This window comes from Nuphar pumila, chromosome 1, assembly GCF_984573655.1.
Source record: "Nuphar pumila chromosome 1, dmNupPumi1.hap1.1, whole genome shotgun sequence".
Taxonomy (NCBI): Eukaryota; Viridiplantae; Streptophyta; class Magnoliopsida; order Nymphaeales; family Nymphaeaceae; genus Nuphar; species Nuphar pumila.
Window position 1 is genome coordinate 161917531 of NC_143249.1, and position 20158 is coordinate 161937688.

Here is a 20158-nt window from a genome sequence, read left to right on the forward strand (position 1 = left end):
GCCGCGGCGTGCGACAAAAGCAGCAGTTCCGGCTCGCCGGACCGTAACTTGGCACGCCGATGTCGGAATTCGGCGATTTTTGTGGCCACGGAAAGCTCGTTCCGCTGGCAACGACGTGGCGAACAGACGAAGTCGGTTCGGGACCGTTTCGGATGCCGTGTAAGCTAGTTTCAGTCATTTTTCGGGGCCGTTTCTATGACGGCTAGTCGGTTCGTGCGTTGCGGCCCCCACGGCTCCCGCGTGAGGCATAAGAGCATTTTTTCGCGCAACATGTAACGTGTGCGATCATACCAGCACTAAAGCACCGGATCCCATCAGAACTCCGAAGTTAAGCGTGCTTGGGCGAGAGTAGTACTGGAATGGGTGACCTCCTGGGAAGTCCTCGTGTTGCACTCTCTATTTACCTTCGGCGCTTTTTTGTCGTCGGCACCAACCTCCGACCTTCTTTTCACTTACCGCAACACACCGTATCTGATCCATCAAGGTCTTCTGCTTCCCTTTCACCCTCGCCTTGCGCGCCGCAGCGCCCGCACCCGACACGAGCCGCGGCGTGCGACAAAAGCAGCAGTTCCGGCTCTCCGGACTGTAACTTGGCACACCGATGTCGGAATTCGGCGATTTTCGTGGCCACGGAAAGCTCGTTCCGCTGGCTACGACGTGGCGAACAGACAAAGTCGGTTCGGGACCGTTTCGGATGCCGTTTAAGCTAGTTTCAGTCGTTTTTCGGGGCCATTTCTATGACGGCTAGTCGGTTCGTGCGTTGCGGCCCCCACGGCTCCCGCGTGAGGCATAAGAGCATTTTTTCGCGCAACATGTAACGTGTGCGATCATAGCAGCACTAAAGCACCGGATCCCATCAGAACTCCGAAGTTAAGCGTGCTTGGGCGAGAGTAGTACTGGAATGGGTGACCTCCTGGGAAGTCCTCGTGTTGCACTCTCTATTTACCTTCGGCGCTTTTTTGTCGTCGGCACCAACCTCCGACCTTCTTTTCACTTACCGCAACACACCGTATCTGATCCATCAAGGTCTTCTGCTTCCCTTTCACCCTCGCCTTGCGCGCCGCAGCGCCCGCACCCGACACGAGCCGCGGCGTGCGACAAAAGCAGCAGTTCCGGCTCTCCGGACTGTAACTTGGCACACCGATGTCGGAATTCGGCGATTTTCGTGGCCACGGAAAGCTCGTTCCGCTGGCTACGACGTGGCGAACAGACGAAGTCGGTTCGGGACCGTTTCGGATGCCGTTTAAGCTCATTTCGGGCGTTTTTCGGGGCCGTTTTTATGACGGCTAGTCGGTTCGTGCGTTGCGGCCCCCACGGCTCCCGCGTGAGGCATAAGAGCATTTTTTCGCGCAACATGTAACGGGTGCGATCACACTAGCACTAAAGCACCGGATCCCATTAGAACTCTGAAGTTAAGCGTGCTTGGGCGAGAGTAGTACTGGGATGGGTGACCTCCTGGGAAGTCCTCGTGTTGCACTCTCTTTTTGCCTTCGGCGCTTTTTTGTCGTCGGCAGCAACCTCCGACCTTCTTTTCACTTCCCGCAACACACCGTATCTGATCCATCGAGGTCTTCTGCTTCCCTTTCACCCTCGCCTTGCGCGCCGCAGCGCCGGCACCCGACACGAGCCGCGGCGTGCGACAAACGCAGCAGTTCCGGCTCGCCGGACCGTAACTTGGCACGCCGATGTCGAAATTCGGCGATTTTCCTGCCCACGGAAAGCACGTTCCGCTGGCTACGACGTGACGAACAGACGAAGTCGGTTCGGGACCGTTTCGGATGCCGTTTAAGCTCATTTCGGGCGTTTTTCGGGGCCGTTTTTATGACGGCTAGTCGGTTCGTGCGTTGCGGCCCCCACGGCTCCCGCGTGAGGCATAAGAGCATTTTTTCGCGCAACATGTAACGGGTGTGATCACACTAGCACTAAAGCACCGGATCCCATCAGAACTCTGAAGTTAAGCGTGCTTGGGCGAGAGTAGTACTGGGATGGGTGACCTCCTGGGAAGTCCTCGTGTTACACTCTCTTTTTGCCTTCGGCGCTTTTTGTCGTCGGCACCAACCTCCGACCTTCTTTTCACTTACCGCAACACACCGTATCTGATCCATCGAGGTCTTCTGCTTCCCTTTCACCCTCGCCTTGCGCGCCGCAGCGCCCGCACCCGACACGAGCCGCGGCGTGCGACAAAAGCAGCAGTTCCGGCTCTCCGGACTGTAACTTGGCACACCGATGTCGGAATTCGGCGATTTTCGTGGCCACGGAAAGCTCGTTCCGCTGGCTACGACGTGGCGAACAGACGAAGTCGGTTCAGGACCGTTTCGGATGCCGTTTAAGCTCATTTCGGGCGTTTTTCGGGGCCGTTTTTATGACGGCTAGTCGGTTCGTGCGTTGCGGCCCCCACGGCTCCCGCGTGAGGCATAAGAGCATTTTTTGGCGCAACATGTAACGGGTGCGATCACACTAGCACTAAAGCACCGGATCCCATCAGAACTCTGAAGTTAAGCGTGCTTGGGCGAGAGTAGTACTGGGATGGGTGACCTCCTGGGAAGTCCTCGTGTTGCACTCTCTTTTTGCCTTCGGCGCTTTTTTGTCGTCGGCACCAACCTCCGACCTTCTTTTCACTTCCCGCAACACACCGTATCTGATCCATCGAGGTCTTCTGCTTCCCTTTCACCCTCGCCTTGCGCGCCGCAGCGCCGGCACCCGACACGAGCCGCGGCGTGCGACAAACGCAGCAGTTCCGGCTCGCCAGACCGTAACTTGGCACGCCGATGTCGAAATTCGGCGATTTTCCTGGCCACGGAAAGCTCGTTCCGCTGGCTACGACGTGACGAACAGACGAAGTCGGTTCGGGACCGTTTTAGATGCCGTTTAAGATCATTTCGGGCGTTTCTATGATGACTAGTCGGTTTGTGCGTTGCGGCCTCCACGGCTCCCGCGTGAGGCATAAGAGCATTTTTTCGCGCAACATGTAACGGGTGCGATCATACCAGCACTAAAGCACCGGATCCCATCAGAACTCTGAAGTTAAGCGTGCTTGAGCGAGAGTAGTACTGGGATGGGTGACCTCCTGGGAAGTCCTTGTATTGCACTCTCTTTTTGCCTTCGGCGCTTTTTTGTCGTCGGCACCAACCTCCGACCTTCTTTTCACTTCCCGCAACACACCGTATCTGATCCATCGAGGTCTTCTGCTTCCCTTTCACCCTCGCCTTGCGCGCCGCAGCGCCGGCACCCGACACAAGCCGCGGCGTGCGACAAACGCAGCAGTTCCGGCTCGCCGGACCGTAACTTGGCACGCCGATGTCGAAATTCGGCGATTTTCCTGCCCACGGAAAGCACGTTCCGCTGGCTACGACGTGACGAACAGACGTAGTCGGTTCGGGACCGTTTCGGATGCCGTTTAAGCTCATTTCGGGCGTTTTTCGGGGCCGTTTTATGACGGCTAGTCGGTTCGTGCGTTGCGGCCCCCACGGCTCCCGCGTGAGGCATAAGAGCATTTTTTCGCGCAACATGTAACGGGTGCGATCACACTAGCACTAAAGCACCGGATCCCATCAGAACTCTGAAGTTAAGCGTGCTTGGGCGAGAGTAGTACTGGGATGGGTGACCTCCTGGGAAGTCCTCGTGTTGCACTCTCTTTTTGCCTTCGGCGCTTTTTTGTCGTCGGCACCAACCTCCGACCTTCTTTTCACTTCCCGCAACACACCGTATCTGATCCATCGAGGTCTTCTGCTTCCCTTTCACCCTCGCCTTGCACGCCGCAGCGCCGGCACCCGACACGAGCCGCGGCGTGCGACAAACGCAGCAGTTCCGGCTTGCCGGACCGTAACTTGGCACGCCGATGTCGAAATTCGGCGATTTTCCTGGCCACGGAAAGCTCGTTCCGCTGGCTACGACGTGACGAACAGACGAAGTCGGTTCGGGACCGTTTCAGATGCCGTTTAAGCTCATTTCGGGCGTTTCTATGACGGCTAGTCGGTTTGTGCGTTGCGGCCCCCACGGCGCCCGCGTGAGGCATAAGAGCATTTTTTCGCGCAACATGTAACGGGTGCCATCATACCAGCACTAAAGCACCGGATCCCATCAGAACTCTGAAGTTAAGCGTGCTTGAGCAAGAGTAGTACTGGGATGGGTGACCTCCTGGGAAGTCCTTGTGTTGCACTCTCTTTTTGCCTTCGGCGCTTTTTTGTCGTCGGCACCAACCTCCGACCTTCTTTTCACTTCCCGCAACACACCGTATCTGATCCATCGAGGTCTTCTGCTTCCCTTTCACCCTCGCCTTGCGCGCCGCAGCGCCGGCACCCGACACGAGCCGCGGCGTGCGACAAACGCAGCAGTTCCGGCTCGCCGGACCGTAACTTGGCACGCCGATGTCGAAATTCGGCGATTTTCCTGGCCACGGAAAGCACGTTCCGCTGGCTACGACGTGACGAACAGACGAAGTCGGTTCGGGACCGTTTCAGATGCCGTTTAAGCTCGTTTCGGGCGTTTTTCGGGGCGTTTCTATGACGGCTAGTCGGTTTGTGCGTTGCGGCCCCCACGGCTCCCGCGTGAGGCATAAGAGCATTTTTTCGCGCAACATGTAACGGGTGCGATCATACCAGCACTAAAGCACCGGATTCCATCAGAACTCCGAAGTTAAGCGTGCTTGGGCGAGAGTAGTACTGGGATGGGTGACCTCCTGGGAAGTCCTCGTGTTGCACTCTCTTTTTGCCTTCGGCGCTTTTTTGTCGTCGGCACCAACCTCCGACCTTCTTTTCACTTCCCGCAACACACCGTATCTGATCCATCGAGGTCTTCTGCTTCCCTTTCACCCTCGCCTTGCGCGCCGCAGCGCCGGCACCGACACGAGCCGCGGCGTGCGACAAAAGCAGCAGTTCCGGCTCTCCGGACCGTAACTTGGCACGCCGATGTCGGAATTCGGCGATTTTCGTGGCCACGGAAAGCTCGTTCCGCTGGCTACGACGTGGCGAACAGACAAAGTCGGTTCGGGACCGTTTCGGATGCCGTTTAAGCGCGTTTCGGTCGTTTTTCGGGGTCGTTTCTATGACGGCTAGTCGGTTCGTGCGTTGCGGCCCCCACGGCTCCCGCGTGAGGCATAAGAGCATTTTTTCGCGCAACATGTAACGGGTGCGATCATACCAGTTCTAAAGAACCGGATCCCATCAGAACTTCGAAGTTAAGCATGCTTGGGCGAGAGTAGTACTGGGATGGGTGACCTCCTGGGAAGTCCTCGTGTTGCACTCTCTTTTTGCCTTCGACGCTTTTTTGTGGTCGGCACCAACCTCCGACGTTCTTTTCACTTACCGCAACACACCGTATCTGATCCATCGAGGTCTTCTGCTTCCCTTTCACCCTCGCCTTGCGCGCCGCAGCGCCGACACCCGACACGAGCCGCGGCGTGCGACAAAAGCAGCAGTTCCGGCTCGCCGGACCGTAACTTGGCACGCCGATGTCGGAATTCGGCGATTTTTGTGGCCACGGAAAGCTCGTTCCGCTGGCAACGACGTGGCGAACAGACGAAGTCGGTTCGGGACCGTTTCGGATGCCGTGTAAGCTAGTTTCAGTCATTTTTCGGGGCCGTTTCTATGACGGCTAGTCGGTTCGTGCGTTGCGGCCCCCACGGCTCCCGCGTGAGGCATAAGAGCATTTTTTCGCGCAACATGTAACGTGTGCGATCATACCAGCACTAAAGCACCGGATCCCATCAGAACTCCGAAGTTAAGCGTGCTTGGGCGAGAGTAGTACTGGAATGGGTGACCTCCTGGGAAGTCCTCGTGTTGCACTCTCTATTTACCTTCGGCGCTTTTTTGTCGTCGGCACCAACCTCCGACCTTCTTTTCACTTACCGCAACACACCGTATCTGATCCATCAAGGTCTTCTGCTTCCCTTTCACCCTCGCCTTGCGCGCCGCAGCGCCCGCACCCGACACGAGCCGCGGCGTGCGACAAAAGCAGCAGTTCCGGCTCTCCGGACTGTAACTTGGCACACCGATGTCGGAATTCGGCGATTTTCGTGGCCACGGAAAGCTCGTTCCGCTGGCTACGACGTGGCGAACAGACAAAGTCGGTTCGGGACCGTTTCGGATGCCGTTTAAGCTAGTTTCAGTCGTTTTTCGGGGCCATTTCTATGACGGCTAGTCGGTTCGTGCGTTGCGGCCCCCACGGCTCCCGCGTGAGGCATAAGAGCATTTTTTCGCGCAACATGTAACGTGTGCGATCATAGCAGCACTAAAGCACCGGATCCCATCAGAACTCCGAAGTTAAGCGTGCTTGGGCGAGAGTAGTACTGGAATGGGTGACCTCCTGGGAAGTCCTCGTGTTGCACTCTCTATTTACCTTCGGCGCTTTTTTGTCGTCGGCACCAACCTCCGACCTTCTTTTCACTTACCGCAACACACCGTATCTGATCCATCAAGGTCTTCTGCTTCCCTTTCACCCTCGCCTTGCGCGCCGCAGCGCCCGCACCCGACACGAGCCGCGGCGTGCGACAAAAGCAGCAGTTCCGGCTCTCCGGACTGTAACTTGGCACACCGATGTCGGAATTCGGCGATTTTCGTGGCCACGGAAAGCTCGTTCCGCTGGCTACGACGTGGCGAACAGACGAAGTCGGTTCGGGACCGTTTCGGATGCCGTTTAAGCTCATTTCGGGCGTTTTTCGGGGCCGTTTTTATGACGGCTAGTCGGTTCGTGCGTTGCGGCCCCCACGGCTCCCGCGTGAGGCATAAGAGCATTTTTTCGCGCAACATGTAACGGGTGCGATCACACTAGCACTAAAGCACCGGATCCCATTAGAACTCTGAAGTTAAGCGTGCTTGGGCGAGAGTAGTACTGGGATGGGTGACCTCCTGGGAAGTCCTCGTGTTGCACTCTCTTTTTGCCTTCGGCGCTTTTTTGTCGTCGGCAGCAACCTCCGACCTTCTTTTCACTTCCCGCAACACACCGTATCTGATCCATCGAGGTCTTCTGCTTCCCTTTCACCCTCGCCTTGCGCGCCGCAGCGCCGGCACCCGACACGAGCCGCGGCGTGCGACAAACGCAGCAGTTCCGGCTCGCCGGACCGTAACTTGGCACGCCGATGTCGAAATTCGGCGATTTTCCTGCCCACGGAAAGCACGTTCCGCTGGCTACGACGTGACGAACAGACGAAGTCGGTTCGGGACCGTTTCGGATGCCGTTTAAGCTCATTTCGGGCGTTTTTCGGGGCCGTTTTTATGACGGCTAGTCGGTTCGTGCGTTGCGGCCCCCACGGCTCCCGCGTGAGGCATAAGAGCATTTTTTCGCGCAACATGTAACGGGTGTGATCACACTAGCACTAAAGCACCGGATCCCATCAGAACTCTGAAGTTAAGCGTGCTTGGGCGAGAGTAGTACTGGGATGGGTGACCTCCTGGGAAGTCCTCGTGTTACACTCTCTTTTTGCCTTCGGCGCTTTTTGTCGTCGGCACCAACCTCCGACCTTCTTTTCACTTACCGCAACACACCGTATCTGATCCATCGAGGTCTTCTGCTTCCCTTTCACCCTCGCCTTGCGCGCCGCAGCGCCCGCACCCGACACGAGCCGCGGCGTGCGACAAAAGCAGCAGTTCCGGCTCTCCGGACTGTAACTTGGCACACCGATGTCGGAATTCGGCGATTTTCGTGGCCACGGAAAGCTCGTTCCGCTGGCTACGACGTGGCGAACAGACGAAGTCGGTTCAGGACCGTTTCGGATGCCGTTTAAGCTCATTTCGGGCGTTTTTCGGGGCCGTTTTTATGACGGCTAGTCGGTTCGTGCGTTGCGGCCCCCACGGCTCCCGCGTGAGGCATAAGAGCATTTTTTGGCGCAACATGTAACGGGTGCGATCACACTAGCACTAAAGCACCGGATCCCATCAGAACTCTGAAGTTAAGCGTGCTTGGGCGAGAGTAGTACTGGGATGGGTGACCTCCTGGGAAGTCCTCGTGTTGCACTCTCTTTTTGCCTTCGGCGCTTTTTTGTCGTCGGCACCAACCTCCGACCTTCTTTTCACTTCCCGCAACACACCGTATCTGATCCATCGAGGTCTTCTGCTTCCCTTTCACCCTCGCCTTGCGCGCCGCAGCGCCGGCACCCGACACGAGCCGCGGCGTGCGACAAACGCAGCAGTTCCGGCTCGCCAGACCGTAACTTGGCACGCCGATGTCGAAATTCGGCGATTTTCCTGGCCACGGAAAGCTCGTTCCGCTGGCTACGACGTGACGAACAGACGAAGTCGGTTCGGGACCGTTTTAGATGCCGTTTAAGATCATTTCGGGCGTTTCTATGATGACTAGTCGGTTTGTGCGTTGCGGCCTCCACGGCTCCCGCGTGAGGCATAAGAGCATTTTTTCGCGCAACATGTAACGGGTGCGATCATACCAGCACTAAAGCACCGGATCCCATCAGAACTCTGAAGTTAAGCGTGCTTGAGCGAGAGTAGTACTGGGATGGGTGACCTCCTGGGAAGTCCTTGTATTGCACTCTCTTTTTGCCTTCGGCGCTTTTTTGTCGTCGGCACCAACCTCCGACCTTCTTTTCACTTCCCGCAACACACCGTATCTGATCCATCGAGGTCTTCTGCTTCCCTTTCACCCTCGCCTTGCGCGCCGCAGCGCCGGCACCCGACACAAGCCGCGGCGTGCGACAAACGCAGCAGTTCCGGCTCGCCGGACCGTAACTTGGCACGCCGATGTCGAAATTCGGCGATTTTCCTGCCCACGGAAAGCACGTTCCGCTGGCTACGACGTGACGAACAGACGTAGTCGGTTCGGGACCGTTTCGGATGCCGTTTAAGCTCATTTCGGGCGTTTTTCGGGGCCGTTTTATGACGGCTAGTCGGTTCGTGCGTTGCGGCCCCCACGGCTCCCGCGTGAGGCATAAGAGCATTTTTTCGCGCAACATGTAACGGGTGCGATCACACTAGCACTAAAGCACCGGATCCCATCAGAACTCTGAAGTTAAGCGTGCTTGGGCGAGAGTAGTACTGGGATGGGTGACCTCCTGGGAAGTCCTCGTGTTGCACTCTCTTTTTGCCTTCGGCGCTTTTTTGTCGTCGGCACCAACCTCCGACCTTCTTTTCACTTCCCGCAACACACCGTATCTGATCCATCGAGGTCTTCTGCTTCCCTTTCACCCTCGCCTTGCACGCCGCAGCGCCGGCACCCGACACGAGCCGCGGCGTGCGACAAACGCAGCAGTTCCGGCTTGCCGGACCGTAACTTGGCACGCCGATGTCGAAATTCGGCGATTTTCCTGGCCACGGAAAGCTCGTTCCGCTGGCTACGACGTGACGAACAGACGAAGTCGGTTCGGGACCGTTTCAGATGCCGTTTAAGCTCATTTCGGGCGTTTCTATGACGGCTAGTCGGTTTGTGCGTTGCGGCCCCCACGGCGCCCGCGTGAGGCATAAGAGCATTTTTTCGCGCAACATGTAACGGGTGCCATCATACCAGCACTAAAGCACCGGATCCCATCAGAACTCTGAAGTTAAGCGTGCTTGAGCAAGAGTAGTACTGGGATGGGTGACCTCCTGGGAAGTCCTTGTGTTGCACTCTCTTTTTGCCTTCGGCGCTTTTTTGTCGTCGGCACCAACCTCCGACCTTCTTTTCACTTCCCGCAACACACCGTATCTGATCCATCGAGGTCTTCTGCTTCCCTTTCACCCTCGCCTTGCGCGCCGCAGCGCCGGCACCCGACACGAGCCGCGGCGTGCGACAAACGCAGCAGTTCCGGCTCGCCGGACCGTAACTTGGCACGCCGATGTCGAAATTCGGCGATTTTCCTGGCCACGGAAAGCACGTTCCGCTGGCTACGACGTGACGAACAGACGAAGTCGGTTCGGGACCGTTTCAGATGCCGTTTAAGCTCGTTTCGGGCGTTTTTCGGGGCGTTTCTATGACGGCTAGTCGGTTTGTGCGTTGCGGCCCCCACGGCTCCCGCGTGAGGCATAAGAGCATTTTTTCGCGCAACATGTAACGGGTGCGATCATACCAGCACTAAAGCACCGGATTCCATCAGAACTCCGAAGTTAAGCGTGCTTGGGCGAGAGTAGTACTGGGATGGGTGACCTCCTGGGAAGTCCTCGTGTTGCACTCTCTTTTTGCCTTCGGCGCTTTTTTGTCGTCGGCACCAACCTCCGACCTTCTTTTCACTTCCCGCAACACACCGTATCTGATCCATCGAGGTCTTCTGCTTCCCTTTCACCCTCGCCTTGCGCGCCGCAGCGCCGGCACCCGACACGAGCCGCGGCGTGCGACAAAAGCAGCAGTTCCGGCTCTCCGGACCGTAACTTGGCACGCCGATGTCGGAATTCGGCGATTTTCGTGGCCACGGAAAGCTCGTTCCGCTGGCTACGACGTGGCGAACAGACAAAGTCGGTTCGGGACCGTTTCGGATGCCGTTTAAGCGCGTTTCGGTCGTTTTTCGGGGTCGTTTCTATGACGGCTAGTCGGTTCGTGCGTTGCGGCCCCCACGGCTCCCGCGTGAGGCATAAGAGCATTTTTTCGCGCAACATGTAACGGGTGCGATCATACCAGTTCTAAAGAACCGGATCCCATCAGAACTTCGAAGTTAAGCATGCTTGGGCGAGAGTAGTACTGGGATGGGTGACCTCCTGGGAAGTCCTCGTGTTGCACTCTCTTTTTGCCTTCGACGCTTTTTTGTGGTCGGCACCAACCTCCGACGTTCTTTTCACTTACCGCAACACACCGTATCTGATCCATCGAGGTCTTCTGCTTCCCTTTCACCCTCGCCTTGCGCGCCGCAGCGCCGACACGAGCCGCGGCGTGCGACAAAAGCAGCAGTTCCGGCTCGCCGGACCGTAACTTGGCACGCCGATGTCGGAATTCGGCGATTTTTTGCCACGGAAAGCTCGTTCCGCTGGCAACGACGTGGCGAACAGACGAAGTCGGTTCGGGACCGTTTCGGATGCCGTGTAAGCTAGTTTCAGTCATTTTTCGGGGCCGTTTCTATGACGGCTAGTCGGTTCGTGCGTTGCGGCCCCCACGGCTCCCGCGTGAGGCATAAGAGCATTTTTTCGCGCAACATGTAACGTGTGCGATCATACCAGCACTAAAGCACCGGATCCCATCAGAACTCCGAAGTTAAGCGTGCTTGGGCGAGAGTAGTACTGGAATGGGTGACCTCCTGGGAAGTCCTCGTGTTGCACTCTCTATTTACCTTCGGCGCTTTTTTGTCGTCGGAACCAACCTCCGACCTTCTTTTCACTTACCGCAACACACCGTATCTGATCCATCAAGGTCTTCTGCTTCCCTTTCACCCTCGCCTTGCGCGCCGCAGCGCCCGCACCCGACACGAGCCGCGGCGTGCGACAAAAGCAGCAGTTCCGGCTCTCCGGACTGTAACTTGGCACACCGATGTCGGAATTCGGCGATTTTCGTGGCCACGGAAAGCTCGTTCCGCTGGCTACGACGTGGCGAACAGACGAAGTCGGTTCGGGACCGTTTCGGATGCCGTTTAAGCTAGTTTCAGTCGTTTTTCGGGGCCATTTCTATGACGGCTAGTCGGTTCGTGCGTTGCGGCCCCCACGGCTCCCGCGTGAGGCATAAGAGCATTTTTTCGCGCAACATGTAACGTGTGCGATCATAGCAGCACTAAAGCACCGGATCCCATCAGAACTCCGAAGTTAAGCGTGCTTGGGCGAGAGTAGTACTGGAATGGGTGACCTCCTGGGAAGTCCTCGTGTTGCACTCTCTATTTACCTTCGGCGCTTTTTTGTCGTCGGCACCAACCTCCGACCTTCTTTTCACTTACCGCAACACACCGTATCTGATCCATCAAGGTCTTCTGCTTCCCTTTCACCCTCGCCTTGCGCGCCGCAGCGCCCGCACCCGACACGAGCCGCGGCGTGCGACAAAAGCAGCAGTTCCGGCTCTCCGGACTGTAACTTGGCACACCGATGTCGGAATTCGGCGATTTTCGTGGCCACGGAAAGCTCGTTCCGCTGGCTACGACGTGGCGAACAGACGAAGTCGGTTCGGGACCGTTTCGGATGCCGTTTAAGCTCATTTCGGGCGTTTTTCGGGGCCGTTTTTATGACGGCTAGTCGGTTCGTGCGTTGCGGCCCCCACGGCTCCCGCGTGAGGCATAAGAGCATTTTTTCGCGCAACATGTAACGGGTGCGATCACACTAGCACTAAAGCACCGGATCCCATTAGAACTCTGAAGTTAAGCGTGCTTGGGCGAGAGTAGTACTGGGATGGGTGACCTCCTGGGAAGTCCTCGTGTTGCACTCTCTTTTTGCCTTCGGCGCTTTTTTGTCGTCGGCACCAACCTCCGACCTTCTTTTCACTTCCCGCAACACACCGTATCTGATCCATCGAGGTCTTCTGCTTCCCTTTCACCCTCGCCTTGCGCGCCGCAGCGCCGGCACCCGACACGAGCCGCGGCGTGCGACAAACGCAGCAGTTCCGGCTCGCCAGACCGTAACTTGGCACGCCGATGTCGAAATTCGGCGATTTTCCTGGCCACGGAAAGCTCGTTCCGCTGGCTACGACGTGACGAACAGACGAAGTCGGTTCGGGACCGTTTTAGATGCCGTTTAAGATCATTTCGGGCGTTTCTATGATGACTAGTCGGTTTGTGCGTTGCGGCCCCCACGGCTCCCGCGTGAGGCATAAGAGCATTTTTTCGCGCAACATGTAACGGGTGCGATCATACCAGCACTAAAGCAGCGGATCCCATCAGAACTCTGAAGTTAAGCGTGCTTGAGCGAGAGTAGTACTGGGATGGGTGACCTCCTGGGAAGTCCTTGTGTTGCACTCTCTTTTTGCCTTCGGCGCTTTTTTGTCGTCGGCACCAACCTCCGACCTTCTTTTCACTTCCCGCAACACACCGTATCTGATCCATCGAGGTCTTCTGCTTCCCTTTCACCCTCGCCTTGCGCGCCGCAGCGCCGGCACCCGACACGAGCCGCGGCGTGCGACAAACGCAGCAGTTCCGGCTCGCCGGACCGTAACTTGGCACGCCGATGTCAAAATTCGGCGATTTTCCTGCCCACGGAAAGCACGTTCTGCTGGCTACGACGTGACGAACAGACGAAGTCGGTTCGGGACCGTTTCGGATGCCGTTTAAGCTCATTTCGGGCGTTTTTCGGGGTCGTTTTTATGACGGCTAGTCGGTTCGTGCGTTGCGGCCCCCACGGCTCCCGCGTGAGGCATAAGAGCATTTTTTCGCGCAACATGTAACGGGTGTGATCACACTAGCACTAAAGCACCGGATCCCATCAGAACTCTGAAGTTAAGCGTGCTTGGGCGAGAGTAGTACTGGGATGGGTGACCTCCTGGGAAGTCCTCGTGTTACACTCTCTTTTTGCCTTCGGCGCTTTTTGTCGTCGGCACCAACCTCCGACCTTCTTTTCACTTACCGCAACACACCGTATCTGATCCATCGAGGTCTTCTGCTTCCCTTTCACCCTCGCCTTGCGCGCCGCAGCGCCCGCACCCGACACGAGCCGCGGCGTGCGACAAAAGCAGCAGTTCCGGCTCTCCGGACTGTAACTTGGCACACCGATGTCGGAATTCGGCGATTTTCGTGGCCACGGAAAGCTCGTTCCGCTGGCTACGACGTGGCGAACAGACGAAGTCGGTTCAGGACCGTTTCAGATGCCGTTTAAGCTCATTTCGGGCGTTTTTCGGGGCCGTTTTTATGACGGCTAGTCGGTTCGTGCGTTGCGGCCCCCACGGCTCCCGCGTGAGGCATAAGAGCATTTTTTGGCGCAACATGTAACGGGTGCGATCACACTAGCACTAAAGCACCGGATCCCATCAGAACTCTGAAGTTAAGCGTGCTTGGGCGAGAGTAGTACTGGGATGGGTGACCTCCTGGGAAGTCCTCGTGTTGCACTCTCTTTTTGCCTTCGGCGCTTTTTTGTCGTCGGCACCAACCTCCGACCTTCTTTTCACTTCCCGCAACACACCGTATCTGATCCATCGAGGTCTTCTGCTTCCCTTTCACCCTCGCCTTGCGCGCCGCAGCGCCGGCACCCGACACGAGCCGCGGCGTGCGACAAACGCAGCAGTTCCGGCTCGCCAGACCGTAACTTGGCACGCCGATGTCGAAATTCCGCGATTTTCCTGGCCACGGAAAGCTCGTTCCGCTGGCTACGACGTGACGAACAGACGAAGTCGGTTCGGGACCGTTTTAGATGCCGTTTAAGATCATTTCGGGCGTTTCTATGATGACTAGTCGGTTTGTGCGTTGCGGCCTCCACGGCTCCCGCGTGAGGCATAAGAGCATTTTTTCGCGCAACATGTAACGGGTGCGATCATACCAGCACTAAAGCACCGGATCCCATCAGAACTCTGAAGTTAAGCGTGCTTGAGCGAGAGTAGTACTGGGATGGGTGACCTCCTGGGAAGTCCTTGTATTGCACTCTCTTTTTGCCTTCGGCGCTTTTTTGTCGTCGGCACCAACCTCCGACCTTCTTTTCACTTCCCGCAACACACCGTATCTGATCCATCGAGGTCTTCTGCTTCCCTTTCACCCTCGCCTTGCGCGCCGCAGCGCCGGCACCCGACACAAGCCGCGGCGTGCGACAAACGCAGCAGTTCCGGCTCGCCGGACCGTAACTTGGCACGCCGATGTCGAAATTCGGCGATTTTCCTGCCCACGGAAAGCACGTTCCGCTGGCTACGACGTGACGAACAGACGTAGTCGGTTCGGGACCGTTTCGGATGCCGTTTAAGCTCATTTCGGGCGTTTTTCGGGGCCGTTTTATGACGGCTAGTCGGTTCGTGCGTTGCGGCCCCCACGGCTCCCGCGTGAGGCATAAGAGCATTTTTTCGCGCAACATGTAACGGGTGCGATCACACTAGCACTAAAGCACCGGATCCCATCAGAACTCTGAAGTTAAGCGTGCTTGGGCGAGAGTAGTACTGGGATGGGTGACCTCCTGGGAAGTCCTCGTGTTGCACTCTCTTTTTGCCTTCGGCGCTTTTTTGTCGTCGGCACCAACCTCCGACCTTCTTTTCACTTCCCGCAACACACCGTATCTGATCCATCGAGGTCTTCTGCTTCCCTTTCACCCTCGCCTTGCACGCCGCAGCGCCGGCACCCGACACGAGCCGCGGCGTGCGACAAACGCAGCAGTTCCGGCTTGCCGGACCGTAACTTGGCACGCCGATGTCGAAATTCGGCGATTTTCCTGGCCACGGAAAGCTCGTTCCGCTGGCTACGACGTGACGAACAGACGAAGTCGGTTCGGGACCGTTTCAGATGCCGTTTAAGCTCATTTCGGGCGTTTCTATGACGGCTAGTCGGTTTGTGCGTTGCGGCCCCCACGGCGCCCGCGTGAGGCATAAGAGCATTTTTTCGCGCAACATGTAACGGGTGCCATCATACCAGCACTAAAGCACCGGATCCCATCAGAACTCTGAAGTTAAGCGTGCTTGAGCAAGAGTAGTACTGGGATGGGTGACCTCCTGGGAAGTCCTTGTGTTGCACTCTCTTTTTGCCTTCGGCGCTTTTTTGTCGTCGGCACCAACCTCCGACCTTCTTTTCACTTCCCGCAACACACCGTATCTGATCCATCGAGGTCTTCTGCTTCCCTTTCACCCTCGCCTTGCGCGCCGCAGCGCCGGCACCCGACACGAGCCGCGGCGTGCGACAAACGCAGCAGTTCCGGCTCGCCGGACCGTAACTTGGCACGCCGATGTCGAAATTCGGCGATTTTCCTGGCCACGGAAAGCACGTTCCGCTGGCTACGACGTGACGAACAGACGAAGTCGGTTCGGGACCGTTTCAGATGCCGTTTAAGCTCGTTTCGGGCGTTTTTCGGGGCGTTTCTATGACGGCTAGTCGGTTTGTGCGTTGCGGCCCCCACGGCTCCCGCGTGAGGCATAAGAGCATTTTTTCGCGCAACATGTAACGGGTGCGATCATACCAGCACTAAAGCACCGGATTCCATCAGAACTCCGAAGTTAAGCGTGCTTGGGCGAGAGTAGTACTGGGATGGGTGACCTCCTGGGAAGTCCTCGTGTTGCACTCTCTTTTTGCCTTCGGCGCTTTTTTGTCGTCGGCACCAACCTCCGACCTTCTTTTCACTTCCCGCAACACACCGTATCTGATCCATCGAGGTCTTCTGCTTCCCTTTCACCCTCGCCTTGCGCGCCGCAGCGCCGGCACCCGACACGAGCCGCGGCGTGCGACAAAAGCAGCAGTTCCGGCTCTCCGGACCGTAACTTGGCACGCCGATGTCGGAATTCGGCGATTTTCGTGGCCACGGAAAGCTCGTTCCGCTGGCTACGACGTGGCGAACAGACAAAGTCGGTTCGGGACCGTTTCGGATGCCGTTTAAGCGCGTTTCGGTCGTTTTTCGGGGTCGTTTCTATGACGGCTAGTCGGTTCGTGCGTTGCGGCCCCCACGGCTCCCGCGTGAGGCATAAGAGCATTTTTTCGCGCAACATGTAACGGGTGCGATCATACCAGTTCTAAAGAACCGGATCCCATCAGAACTTCGAAGTTAAGCATGCTTGGGCGAGAGTAGTACTGGGATGGGTGACCTCCTGGGAAGTCCTCGTGTTGCACTCTCTTTTTGCCTTCGACGCTTTTTTGTGGTCGGCACCAACCTCCGACGTTCTTTTCACTTACCGCAACACACCGTATCTGATCCATCGAGGTCTTCTGCTTCCCTTTCACCCTCGCCTTGCGCGCCGCAGCGCCGACACGAGCCGCGGCGTGCGACAAAAGCAGCAGTTCCGGCTCGCCGGACCGTAACTTGGCACGCCGATGTCGGAATTCGGCGATTTTTTGCCACGGAAAGCTCGTTCCGCTGGCAACGACGTGGCGAACAGACGAAGTCGGTTCGGGACCGTTTCGGATGCCGTGTAAGCTAGTTTCAGTCATTTTTCGGGGCCGTTTCTATGACGGCTAGTCGGTTCGTGCGTTGCGGCCCCCACGGCTCCCGCGTGAGGCATAAGAGCATTTTTTCGCGCAACATGTAACGTGTGCGATCATACCAGCACTAAAGCACCGGATCCCATCAGAACTCCGAAGTTAAGCGTGCTTGGGCGAGAGTAGTACTGGAATGGGTGACCTCCTGGGAAGTCCTCGTGTTGCACTCTCTATTTACCTTCGGCGCTTTTTTGTCGTCGGAACCAACCTCCGACCTTCTTTTCACTTACCGCAACACACCGTATCTGATCCATCAAGGTCTTCTGCTTCCCTTTCACCCTCGCCTTGCGCGCCGCAGCGCCCGCACCCGACACGAGCCGCGGCGTGCGACAAAAGCAGCAGTTCCGGCTCTCCGGACTGTAACTTGGCACACCGATGTCGGAATTCGGCGATTTTCGTGGCCACGGAAAGCTCGTTCCGCTGGCTACGACGTGGCGAACAGACGAAGTCGGTTCGGGACCGTTTCGGATGCCGTTTAAGCTAGTTTCAGTCGTTTTTCGGGGCCATTTCTATGACGGCTAGTCGGTTCGTGCGTTGCGGCCCCCACGGCTCCCGCGTGAGGCATAAGAGCATTTTTTCGCGCAACATGTAACGTGTGCGATCATAGCAGCACTAAAGCACCGGATCCCATCAGAACTCCGAAGTTAAGCGTGCTTGGGCGAGAGTAGTACTGGAATGGGTGACCTCCTGGGAAGTCCTCGTGTTGCACTCTCTATTTACCTTCGGCGCTTTTTTGTCGTCGGCACCAACCTCCGACCTTCTTTTCACTTACCGCAACACACCGTATCTGATCCATCAAGGTCTTCTGCTTCCCTTTCACCCTCGCCTTGCGCGCCGCAGCGCCCGCACCCGACACGAGCCGCGGCGTGCGACAAAAGCAGCAGTTCCGGCTCTCCGGACTGTAACTTGGCACACCGATGTCGGAATTCGGCGATTTTCGTGGCCACGGAAAGCTCGTTCCGCTGGCTACGACGTGGCGAACAGACGAAGTCGGTTCGGGACCGTTTCGGATGCCGTTTAAGCTCATTTCGGGCGTTTTTCGGGGCCGTTTTTATGACGGCTAGTCGGTTCGTGCGTTGCGGCCCCCACGGCTCCCGCGTGAGGCATAAGAGCATTTTTTCGCGCAACATGTAACGGGTGCGATCACACTAGCACTAAAGCACCGGATCCCATTAGAACTCTGAAGTTAAGCGTGCTTGGGCGAGAGTAGTACTGGGATGGGTGACCTCCTGGGAAGTCCTCGTGTTGCACTCTCTTTTTGCCTTCGGCGCTTTTTTGTCGTCGGCACCAACCTCCGACCTTCTTTTCACTTCCCGCAACACACCGTATCTGATCCATCGAGGTCTTCTGCTTCCCTTTCACCCTCGCCTTGCGCGCCGCAGCGCCGGCACCCGACACGAGCCGCGGCGTGCGACAAACGCAGCAGTTCCGGCTCGCCAGACCGTAACTTGGCACGCCGATGTCGAAATTCGGCGATTTTCCTGGCCACGGAAAGCTCGTTCCGCTGGCTACGACGTGACGAACAGACGAAGTCGGTTCGGGACCGTTTTAGATGCCGTTTAAGATCATTTCGGGCGTTTCTATGATGACTAGTCGGTTTGTGCGTTGCGGCCCCCACGGCTCCCGCGTGAGGCATAAGAGCATTTTTTCGCGCAACATGTAACGGGTGCGATCATACCAGCACTAAAGCACCGGATCCCATCAGAACTCTGAAGTTAAGCGTGCTTGAGCGAGAGTAGTACTGGGATGGGTGACCTCCTGGGAAGTCCTTGTGTTGCACTCTCTTTTTGCCTTCGGCGCTTTTTTGTCGTCGGCACCAACCTCCGACCTTCTTTTCACTTCCCGCAACACACCGTATCTGATCCATCGAGGTCTTCTGCTTCCCTTTCACCCTCGCCTTGCGCGCCGCAGCGCCGGCACCCGACACGAGCCGCGGCGTGCGACAAACGCAGCAGTTCCGGCTCGCCGGACCGTAACTTGGCACGCCGATGTCAAAATTCGGCGATTTTCCTGCCCACGGAAAGCACGTTCTGCTGGCTACGACGTGACGAACAGACAAAGTCGGTTCGGGACCGTTTCGGATGCCGTTTAAGCTCATTTCGGGCGTTTTTCGGGGCCGTTTTTATGACGGCTAGTCGGTTCGTGCGTTGCGGCCCCCACGGCTCCCGCGTGAGGCATAAGAGCATTTTTTCGCGCAACATGTAACGGGTGCGATCACACTAGCACTAAAGCACCGGATCCCATCAGAACTCTGAAGTTAAGCGTGCTTGGGCGAGAGTAGTACTGGGATGGGTGACCTCCTGGGAAGTCCTCGTGTTGCACTCTTTTTTTGCCTTCGGCGCTTTTTTGTCGTCGGCACCAACCTCCGACCTTCTTTTCACTTCCCGCAACACACCGTATCTGATCCATCGAGGTCTTCTGCTTCCCTTTCACCCTCGCCTTGCACGCCGCAGCGCCGGCACCCGACACGAGCCGCGGCGTGCGACAAACGCAGCAGTTCCGGCTCGCCGGACCGTAACTTGGCACGCCGATGTCGAAATTCGGCGATTTTCCTGGCCACGGAAAGCTCATTCCGCTGGCTACGACGTGACGAACAGACGAAGTCGGTTCGGGACCGTTTCAGATGCCGTTTAAGCTCATTTCGGGCGTTTCTATGACGGCTAGTCGGTTTGTGCGTTGCGGCCCCCACGGCGCCCGCGTGAGGCATAAGAGCATTTTTTCGCGCAACATGTAACGGGTGCGATCATACCAGCACTAAAGCACCGGATCCCATCAGAACTCTGAAGTTAAGCGTGCTTGAGCAAGAGTAGTACTGGGATGGGTGACCTCCTGGGAAGTCCTTGTGTTGCACTCTCTTTTTGCCTTCGGCGCTTTTTTGTCGTCGGCACCAACCTCCGACCTTCTTTTCACTTCCCGCAACACACCGTATCTGATCCATCGAGGTCTTCTGCTTCCCTTTCACCCTCGCCTTGCGCGCCGCAGCGCCGGCACCCGACACGAGCCGCGGCGTGCGACAAATAGAGCAGTTCCGGCTCGCCGGACCGTAACTTGGCACGCCGATGTCGAAATTCGGCGATTTTCCTGGCCACGGAAAGCACGTTCCGCTGGCTACGACGTCACGAACAGACGAAGTTGGTTCGGGACCGTTTCAGATGCCGTTTAAGCTCGTTTCGGGCGTTTTTCGGGGCGTTTCTATGACGGCTAGTCGGTTTGTGCGTTGCGGCCCCCACGGCTCCCGCGTGAGGCATA

General features: G+C 57.2%; 34 non-coding genes and 3 pseudogenes across 34 annotated transcripts; all 37 read left to right on the forward strand.

Moving 5' to 3' along the window:
* Nucleotides 1–277: 277 nt before the first annotated feature.
* Nucleotides 278–396, forward strand: LOC149850271 (5S ribosomal RNA). The gene has a single exon (XR_016426683.1). It is a non-coding gene; the product is annotated as a 5S ribosomal RNA (ribosomal RNA).
* Nucleotides 397–819: 423 nt separating this feature from the next.
* Nucleotides 820–938, forward strand: LOC149850272 (5S ribosomal RNA). The gene has a single exon (XR_016433749.1). It is a non-coding gene; the product is annotated as a 5S ribosomal RNA (ribosomal RNA).
* A 423-nt stretch (nucleotides 939–1361) lies between these two features.
* Nucleotides 1362–1480, forward strand: LOC149850273 (5S ribosomal RNA). The gene has a single exon (XR_016425567.1). It is a non-coding gene; the product is annotated as a 5S ribosomal RNA (ribosomal RNA).
* Nucleotides 1481–1903: 423 nt separating this feature from the next.
* Nucleotides 1904–2022, forward strand: LOC149850274 (5S ribosomal RNA). Its single transcript, XR_016425839.1, has one exon. It is a non-coding gene; the product is annotated as a 5S ribosomal RNA (ribosomal RNA).
* Nucleotides 2023–2444: 422 nt separating this feature from the next.
* LOC149850275 (5S ribosomal RNA) lies at nucleotides 2445–2563 on the forward strand. Its single transcript, XR_016435028.1, has one exon. It is a non-coding gene; the product is annotated as a 5S ribosomal RNA (ribosomal RNA).
* Nucleotides 2564–2973: 410 nt separating this feature from the next.
* On the forward strand, nucleotides 2974–3092 carry LOC149850276 (5S ribosomal RNA). Its single transcript, XR_016436339.1, has one exon. It is a non-coding gene; the product is annotated as a 5S ribosomal RNA (ribosomal RNA).
* Nucleotides 3093–3514: 422 nt separating this feature from the next.
* On the forward strand, nucleotides 3515–3633 carry LOC149850277 (5S ribosomal RNA). The gene has a single exon (XR_016435029.1). It is a non-coding gene; the product is annotated as a 5S ribosomal RNA (ribosomal RNA).
* A 410-nt stretch (nucleotides 3634–4043) lies between these two features.
* Nucleotides 4044–4162, forward strand: LOC149850278 (5S ribosomal RNA). Its single transcript, XR_016426232.1, has one exon. It is a non-coding gene; the product is annotated as a 5S ribosomal RNA (ribosomal RNA).
* Nucleotides 4163–4584: 422 nt separating this feature from the next.
* LOC149850279 (5S ribosomal RNA) lies at nucleotides 4585–4703 on the forward strand. The gene has a single exon (XR_016427014.1). It is a non-coding gene; the product is annotated as a 5S ribosomal RNA (ribosomal RNA).
* A 422-nt stretch (nucleotides 4704–5125) lies between these two features.
* LOC149850280 (5S ribosomal RNA) lies at nucleotides 5126–5244 on the forward strand (annotated as a pseudogene).
* A 423-nt stretch (nucleotides 5245–5667) lies between these two features.
* On the forward strand, nucleotides 5668–5786 carry LOC149850281 (5S ribosomal RNA). The gene has a single exon (XR_016426685.1). It is a non-coding gene; the product is annotated as a 5S ribosomal RNA (ribosomal RNA).
* Nucleotides 5787–6209: 423 nt separating this feature from the next.
* Nucleotides 6210–6328, forward strand: LOC149850282 (5S ribosomal RNA). Its single transcript, XR_016433752.1, has one exon. It is a non-coding gene; the product is annotated as a 5S ribosomal RNA (ribosomal RNA).
* A 423-nt stretch (nucleotides 6329–6751) lies between these two features.
* LOC149850283 (5S ribosomal RNA) lies at nucleotides 6752–6870 on the forward strand. The gene has a single exon (XR_016425578.1). It is a non-coding gene; the product is annotated as a 5S ribosomal RNA (ribosomal RNA).
* Nucleotides 6871–7293: 423 nt separating this feature from the next.
* Nucleotides 7294–7412, forward strand: LOC149850284 (5S ribosomal RNA). The gene has a single exon (XR_016425840.1). It is a non-coding gene; the product is annotated as a 5S ribosomal RNA (ribosomal RNA).
* A 422-nt stretch (nucleotides 7413–7834) lies between these two features.
* On the forward strand, nucleotides 7835–7953 carry LOC149850285 (5S ribosomal RNA). Its single transcript, XR_016435031.1, has one exon. It is a non-coding gene; the product is annotated as a 5S ribosomal RNA (ribosomal RNA).
* A 410-nt stretch (nucleotides 7954–8363) lies between these two features.
* On the forward strand, nucleotides 8364–8482 carry LOC149850286 (5S ribosomal RNA). Its single transcript, XR_016436350.1, has one exon. It is a non-coding gene; the product is annotated as a 5S ribosomal RNA (ribosomal RNA).
* Nucleotides 8483–8904: 422 nt separating this feature from the next.
* Nucleotides 8905–9023, forward strand: LOC149850287 (5S ribosomal RNA). Its single transcript, XR_016435033.1, has one exon. It is a non-coding gene; the product is annotated as a 5S ribosomal RNA (ribosomal RNA).
* Nucleotides 9024–9433: 410 nt separating this feature from the next.
* Nucleotides 9434–9552, forward strand: LOC149850288 (5S ribosomal RNA). The gene has a single exon (XR_016426233.1). It is a non-coding gene; the product is annotated as a 5S ribosomal RNA (ribosomal RNA).
* A 422-nt stretch (nucleotides 9553–9974) lies between these two features.
* LOC149850289 (5S ribosomal RNA) lies at nucleotides 9975–10093 on the forward strand. Its single transcript, XR_016427019.1, has one exon. It is a non-coding gene; the product is annotated as a 5S ribosomal RNA (ribosomal RNA).
* A 423-nt stretch (nucleotides 10094–10516) lies between these two features.
* Nucleotides 10517–10635, forward strand: LOC149850290 (5S ribosomal RNA; annotated as a pseudogene).
* A 414-nt stretch (nucleotides 10636–11049) lies between these two features.
* LOC149850291 (5S ribosomal RNA) lies at nucleotides 11050–11168 on the forward strand. Its single transcript, XR_016426687.1, has one exon. It is a non-coding gene; the product is annotated as a 5S ribosomal RNA (ribosomal RNA).
* A 423-nt stretch (nucleotides 11169–11591) lies between these two features.
* Nucleotides 11592–11710, forward strand: LOC149850292 (5S ribosomal RNA). The gene has a single exon (XR_016433753.1). It is a non-coding gene; the product is annotated as a 5S ribosomal RNA (ribosomal RNA).
* Nucleotides 11711–12133: 423 nt separating this feature from the next.
* LOC149850293 (5S ribosomal RNA) lies at nucleotides 12134–12252 on the forward strand. Its single transcript, XR_016425600.1, has one exon. It is a non-coding gene; the product is annotated as a 5S ribosomal RNA (ribosomal RNA).
* A 410-nt stretch (nucleotides 12253–12662) lies between these two features.
* Nucleotides 12663–12781, forward strand: LOC149850294 (5S ribosomal RNA). Its single transcript, XR_016426355.1, has one exon. It is a non-coding gene; the product is annotated as a 5S ribosomal RNA (ribosomal RNA).
* Nucleotides 12782–13204: 423 nt separating this feature from the next.
* On the forward strand, nucleotides 13205–13323 carry LOC149850295 (5S ribosomal RNA). The gene has a single exon (XR_016425842.1). It is a non-coding gene; the product is annotated as a 5S ribosomal RNA (ribosomal RNA).
* Nucleotides 13324–13745: 422 nt separating this feature from the next.
* Nucleotides 13746–13864, forward strand: LOC149850296 (5S ribosomal RNA). Its single transcript, XR_016435035.1, has one exon. It is a non-coding gene; the product is annotated as a 5S ribosomal RNA (ribosomal RNA).
* A 410-nt stretch (nucleotides 13865–14274) lies between these two features.
* Nucleotides 14275–14393, forward strand: LOC149850297 (5S ribosomal RNA). Its single transcript, XR_016436361.1, has one exon. It is a non-coding gene; the product is annotated as a 5S ribosomal RNA (ribosomal RNA).
* Nucleotides 14394–14815: 422 nt separating this feature from the next.
* Nucleotides 14816–14934, forward strand: LOC149850298 (5S ribosomal RNA). The gene has a single exon (XR_016435038.1). It is a non-coding gene; the product is annotated as a 5S ribosomal RNA (ribosomal RNA).
* A 410-nt stretch (nucleotides 14935–15344) lies between these two features.
* LOC149850299 (5S ribosomal RNA) lies at nucleotides 15345–15463 on the forward strand. The gene has a single exon (XR_016426234.1). It is a non-coding gene; the product is annotated as a 5S ribosomal RNA (ribosomal RNA).
* A 422-nt stretch (nucleotides 15464–15885) lies between these two features.
* LOC149850300 (5S ribosomal RNA) lies at nucleotides 15886–16004 on the forward strand. Its single transcript, XR_016427021.1, has one exon. It is a non-coding gene; the product is annotated as a 5S ribosomal RNA (ribosomal RNA).
* A 423-nt stretch (nucleotides 16005–16427) lies between these two features.
* Nucleotides 16428–16546, forward strand: LOC149850301 (5S ribosomal RNA; annotated as a pseudogene).
* Nucleotides 16547–16960: 414 nt separating this feature from the next.
* On the forward strand, nucleotides 16961–17079 carry LOC149850302 (5S ribosomal RNA). Its single transcript, XR_016426688.1, has one exon. It is a non-coding gene; the product is annotated as a 5S ribosomal RNA (ribosomal RNA).
* A 423-nt stretch (nucleotides 17080–17502) lies between these two features.
* Nucleotides 17503–17621, forward strand: LOC149850303 (5S ribosomal RNA). The gene has a single exon (XR_016433757.1). It is a non-coding gene; the product is annotated as a 5S ribosomal RNA (ribosomal RNA).
* A 423-nt stretch (nucleotides 17622–18044) lies between these two features.
* LOC149850304 (5S ribosomal RNA) lies at nucleotides 18045–18163 on the forward strand. Its single transcript, XR_016425611.1, has one exon. It is a non-coding gene; the product is annotated as a 5S ribosomal RNA (ribosomal RNA).
* A 410-nt stretch (nucleotides 18164–18573) lies between these two features.
* On the forward strand, nucleotides 18574–18692 carry LOC149850305 (5S ribosomal RNA). Its single transcript, XR_016437259.1, has one exon. It is a non-coding gene; the product is annotated as a 5S ribosomal RNA (ribosomal RNA).
* A 423-nt stretch (nucleotides 18693–19115) lies between these two features.
* LOC149850306 (5S ribosomal RNA) lies at nucleotides 19116–19234 on the forward strand. The gene has a single exon (XR_016435039.1). It is a non-coding gene; the product is annotated as a 5S ribosomal RNA (ribosomal RNA).
* Nucleotides 19235–19644: 410 nt separating this feature from the next.
* On the forward strand, nucleotides 19645–19763 carry LOC149850307 (5S ribosomal RNA). Its single transcript, XR_016434379.1, has one exon. It is a non-coding gene; the product is annotated as a 5S ribosomal RNA (ribosomal RNA).
* Nucleotides 19764–20158: the final 395 nt, after the last annotated feature.